The sequence below is a fragment of the Lipotes vexillifer genome, unplaced genomic scaffold (assembly GCF_000442215.2).
Source record: "Lipotes vexillifer unplaced genomic scaffold, Lipotes_vexillifer_v1.1 scaffold1403, whole genome shotgun sequence".
In the NCBI taxonomy this organism is placed as follows: Eukaryota; Metazoa; Chordata; class Mammalia; order Artiodactyla; family Lipotidae; genus Lipotes; species Lipotes vexillifer.
Genome location: NW_006775845.1, coordinates 151,454 through 157,453, shown reverse-complemented (window position 1 = coordinate 157,453; position 6,000 = coordinate 151,454).

Below are 6,000 nucleotides of genomic sequence, written 5' to 3'. Positions count from 1 at the left end.
CAGGTTGGGCTGGATCCAAATGCTCAAAGGTCAACAGGAGATAGGGACTGACATATATACACTAATATGTATAAAATAGATAACTAATAAGAACCTGCTGTATAGCACAAGGACCTTACTTCTCTTTGCTGTACAGCAGAAACTAACACAACATTGTAAAACAACTATACTCCAATTTAAAAAAAAAGATCATAATCATTGCTACCATTTATTGAGGGCTCACTATGTACCAGGCGCTGTGTTATAGCACCTATCTTATCTCCTTCACTCTTCACCACAACCCTGTGAGGTAGGCATTACTTATTTTCATTTTATAGATGAAGAAACTGAGAGTTCAAGAGATTAACAATGTCACATTTTTTAAGTAGCAGAGCTAGGATGTGAACTCTGGGTAGCCTGGTTCCAATCACTCTGAAAACACCATTCTAAACATAAATACATCTTGGCCATTCATTGAAACATGGCCAGCAGAACCTCAGCCTGTAAAAATAAGTGCCCAATAAATAGTTATTGTAACCACTTCGTTACAGGAGGTGAACTTAGTAGGATGCAAGCTGAAAGCAACTATCTTTTTGTCCACTGTCCTTCAAACTTGCACTATCAATTTGTGCCAGCTCACTGTGCTCCACCTCTACTCCCTTGAATTCTCAGGTAGAGTTTTAGTTTTGTGTTTGCTCTCAGGTAATAATAGTCTCTTTTTAGTAATTAGAGTCCAGTCCAAGATAAGAATCCAAACTCTAATCTCGTTCCGTTTAAAACTTCTCCCCTTTCGTACCTGTTTTGTGCCAGGCTTGGAAATCGACAGTGGAGAGAGGAGGCAGCTGTGGTAGGCTGTGCTTCCTCTTCTCAGTGCCCCTGTTCTCTCATCAGTTGCTAGTTTTGGCCTTTTCAAAGATGCAAGAGGGAAGGAGAAAAGATAAGATGGGGAAAAGCTCTTATTTAACTGTATGGTTTTGACTAGCATTGGTGCCCTCAGGAGTGGGAAATAGAATAGTCAAAGGTGATTCTGTGTCTCATGGAAGCCTGCTGGGACGCTCCCGCTGCATTTCCCGGTAGATAACAATCCTGAGAAGCCCTTGGACTTCCAATAGTCCTCCTCTCACACTGCCCCTTCAGGTGGGGTCTATTTTATGAGGCTATCAGGCTGTTTCCCTTCACAGGTGCCTATATCAAGTCCACAGCTTGCTCCCAAATTAGCCTTCTTTCCCTTTGTTCTTGAACATAACATGCTCATCTCATTCCAGTCCCACTGTTTTTGCTTATTTTCCTCTCCCACCTTTCCTCCCCGCTGCCAGTCTTAAAGTAGCTCCCACCCAATGTCAATATACACCTTTTTCCTTGAAGCTTTTCTTGATTTACCTGCTCCTACAATGATTTTCCTAGTCAGAAGTTCTGAGTAGTCTAGTCTGTACCCCCCCCAAAGTCAGTTTTACCTAAGATGAAGCAATAAAAATGATTAATTTTATTAAATATTTACCCTTGAGTATACATCATTTTAATATTTTGTGTGATTTAATAGGAAGTATGCATAAAGCTTTTCTGTGCCTACTGAAATATATGATTGCCCCAAGGAAAAGCAATAGTATACTTGCTGGAGTCATGAGCTAAAGTTGCTGCTTTCTCACAGAAGATCATCTTCACTTGAAAGAATGACTGACAGAAAAACTATGGTTATATAGAGTTGAGTGTTTGGCAAGATATTTTCTCAAAAATGAAAGAAGCTCGTCATTTCGAGAAAAACAACTGACAGTGCTTGTTGCTGATGATAAGCTTGAGCTTTAAAGGAAAAATTATAATTTGGGAGGAACTTGCATCCGGCATCATGAGTTTGACAACTTGTGGTGGTTTTGTAGCTATGTCTCCACATTTTTTGATCCAGCTCCCCTCAAGAGGTGGAGCTTGGCTTCCCTCCCATTGAGTTTGGCCTGGACCATTTCTAGTGAACAGAACATGGCTGAAGTGATGAGTTATCATATTGACATTAGTCAATGAAATGACTGTGACTTCTATCTTGGGTTGGCTCTCTTATTCTCTCTCTCTCTCTCTCTCTCTCTCTCTCTCTCTCTGTGTGTGTGTGTGTGTGTGTGTGTGTGTGTGTGTGTGTGTGTGTGTGTGTGTCTTTTATCCCTGGGAAAGGGAAGCCAACTGCCCTGTCATAAGGAGACTCAAGCAGCCCATGGAGGGGCCCACATGGCAAGGAACTGAGGCTTACAAGCAACCATGTGAATGAACTTGGAAGTAGATCTTCTGAAGCCTGGCAAGCAGCATGTTGAATGAGTTTGTAAGTAGATTGTCTCTCAGTTGCACTTTTAAGTGACTGCAGCCCAGCCAACAACTTGACTGCAACCTCTTGAAAGACTTGGAGGCAGAACCACCCAGCTATGCCACTCCTAGATTCCTGACCCACTGAAACTGTGAGATAATAAAAGTTTGTTGTTTTAAGTTGCTAACTTGGGATAACTTGCTATGCAATAGTAGATAACTAATACAACAAGTCCCCCAAACTTAAAGGCTTTTCTGGTAAAAATGGTGGGGGTATTAAAAAAATTTTTTTTTTTTTTTTTTTTTAGAGGGAGGCAGGGAGGTTGTTGTATAATGAAACTAATGCAACATATCAATGGAAGAGTTGCATAACTCAGAAAACCAGTATTACTCAAATGATCAATACATGATGTTACAAAGTCATGCATTAGTAAATGATTAATTCAAAGTGCAAGACAGACCAATAAATTTTAATGTAACAAGAGTATATGGTTTCTACATTGAAACTCACCTTTAAGAAAGTATCACTTGCTGAATGCTGGTATAAGACTAAAGAAGAATATCCACAGTTATCAGGAAAGACTATTAAAATACTCCCTCCACAACTACATGTCTGTGTAAGGTTGGGTTTTCTTCATGTATGTCAACCAAAACAATGTACTGCAACAGGTTAAATTCAGAAGCAGATATGAGAAATCAGATGTCTTCTATGAAACTAGACATTAGGGAGATTTGCAAACATTGAAAACAATACCACTCATCTCACTACATTTTTCTTTTTGGGAAATAGTTATTTTTCATAGAATATGTTATTATTGTTATTTTAAGATGAATTGTATTAGTTATATGTTGCTGTGTAACAAATTTTCCCCAAATTTAGCAGCTTAAAACAATAAATATTATCTCAGCATTTCTTGGGTCAGGAATCCAGATGTGGCTTAGTTGGGTACCTCTGGCTTAGGGTCTTTCACAAAGCTATAATCAGGATGTCAGCAGGGCTGCAGTAATCTTAAGGCTTGACTGGGAGGGGGCTCTCCTCAGCTCACCTATGTAGCTATTGACAGAACCCAATTCCTCACTGCTGTTGGCCAGAGATATCAATTCCTTGCCACATGGATTTCTCCATAAGACAACTTACAACATGGCAGCTGGCTTCCGTCAGAGAGATTGAGAGAAAGAGAGAGAGAGAGAGAGAGAGAGAGAGAGAGAGAGAGAGAGAGAAAGAGAGAGAGAGAGAGAGAGAGAGAGAGAGAGAGAGAGAGAGAGAACAAGCAAGGCAGAAGCCACAGTCTTTTTGTAAGCTAATCCTGGAAGTGACATCCCATCATTTCAGTTGTACTCTGTGTTTTGAAAGGAGTCAATAAATCCAGGCTGCAAATCAAGGGGAGGGGATTTCACAAGGGCATGACTTTTCACAAGGGCATGACTATCAGGAGGTAGGGATCATTGTGGGCCATCTTAGAGGGTGCCTACCATATGAATTAATAAATATTTTATAAACGTATCAGTATTAATTTCTAGTAAAGTATTATCAGTAGATACAACTCACATAAACAAAAGCTATTTGGGGTCTTCAATAATTTGTAAGAGTGTAAACAGGTTTTTAATAATTTGTTAGAGTGTAAACAGGTGTGTGTTACTACTGTTCTAGTAGTACAAACATCAGCTTCCCACATGGTAAAGATTCAGGCCATTATTCAGGAGTTGATGATACATGTCTTATTTTTATTATTATGCATAGCTATAAACTCTTTTCCCCCAAACAATAGTATTTATAATAGCATTACAAGATACACAAATGCATACTGAAATATAGTAGCCTTTGTCACATGTATCTATACACTGGGTGTGATAACAAGACTAAAAAGTACTCAATATACTGTATATTAATCACATACCTGTGAGTACTTCATTTTTGAAAATTTAATATTCAACATATTAAGTGCTTAGATTTGTCAGCATTCAATAATTGGTGATTTTATTATTATTTTGTTCAGTAGGTATTTTGAAAACTCTGAACAGAGAATAGTATCAGAGTTAGGCATTTGTGAGGTTTCTACCAAGAAATAATAATTTAAGCCAATGTTTAGATGTGATTGCCATGGAAAAGAGTTTAATGAAAAAAAGGATAAAGTAGGAGACTTTGGAGTGTGGAGAAAAAGGGAGAGGAAGAAGGGAGAGAAGACACAGAGAATATCCAGGTAAATAAAATAGGAAATTATCTTATGAAGGAAAAAGGCTATCTTAAGAATTATGGGCAATCAACAGCATCAGCTACTATAAAGCTTGAAAAGGGTGAAGACTGAGAAAAGGCTTAGAGGTGGTGAGGAGACTTTATAAAGAAAATCCCCCACAGGGCCAGAATGCAAAGGATTAATCTAAGGAGGAAGTAAGAAAGCTGAGAAAGTAAAGGGAAGAGAAAACTTTGGCTAGTAACAAAAGCAAGCTGCAAGATCTAAGGAACAGGGAGATCTAAATATCTGTCTTCTTCCTGTTTGCTACTTTAAGCATTGAAGAATTTTAGCAACAGCCTGCTTTCTGTATACAAACCAGGAATGGCCGGTTTTGAAATGTATTCGTTTTTATACTTTCAAAACCGTATGGTTTAAATGAACTAAACTTTAGAGATTTTGCTTTGACTGAGAATTGTTCTTTTTTTTTTTTTCTTGCCGATATTTTATAGGTGCGTCCTTATTTTCCCTGAACTGTGCCCTAATTTTTGGTTTTCATTCCGGGGAAATTACAGCTACAAAAACATGTAGTCATTATCTGTGATAATGTATCAGAGTTGCTAAGGTCAGACACTCAAAATTTTGAAGACCTCTATTTCAACTCCCTCACTTTACTGATTAATAAGTTTGAACTGAGGGATTAAGTGACTGGTAGTTCCTACAGGTAGTCAAATGAAGCCTGACACTAATATCCCAGGGTCTCTTGACTTCTAATCCTGGGGTCCCTTATTCACATCACATCGTACTACATTATTTTTTTTTATGACTTTTCCAAAATTATTACTGGTGTAATTTAACAAAAACTTGATACTTAAGGTTGGGGAGTGGATTGAGGGTGAAGAAACCTCTGAAAAATAAAGGTTACTGGGTTGACAAAACTTAAAGTATTAGGTCTTGGGATTAAATCTTTCTGCTGATACTATTCTTGGGCTCTCTCCCTAAAACTATCATCCACTTTCTTCAGAATGAGGTGTGGCAGGACCCCTATCACTAGAGCCCGCGTTTTCATCGCAAATGAGCAAATGAATCAACCGCAGTCAGCACCATTTGCTCTTCTCCACAGGCAGTTCCAAACCCCTGGGGCCTAAGTGTCTCTGATTTCAGGCAGAAGTGCACTTCTCTGGGTTGGCATTTCAGTCTCCAAGGGCATGCAAAGTTGGGGGAGGGGTGAAGTGGAGAAGCCAAGACAACCGCTTGGTGCCTGCGCCATAACCGGCCCTGGGGCTACGTTTGGACAGGCGCAGAGTACTGCAACACCGAGGCCAGCGGTTCGCGAACCTCCGGGGCCCGGCGCCTGAAATCTATCCCAGGCTTCCTCACCCCATGCCCGGCCTTGCTACGTCCTGTGTGTGACGCGTTGACGTCACACGTCAGGGCACGTGCCGCGGGGCCTATGAGAACAGGCCCAAAGTTCTCTGTCACAGATAAGTGGTAGTAGTCAGGGGTGAGTGTGCCAATTTGCAGCTGGGTGAGAGAGGCTGCGGTGGAGGCGAAGGCTGAAGCCCCG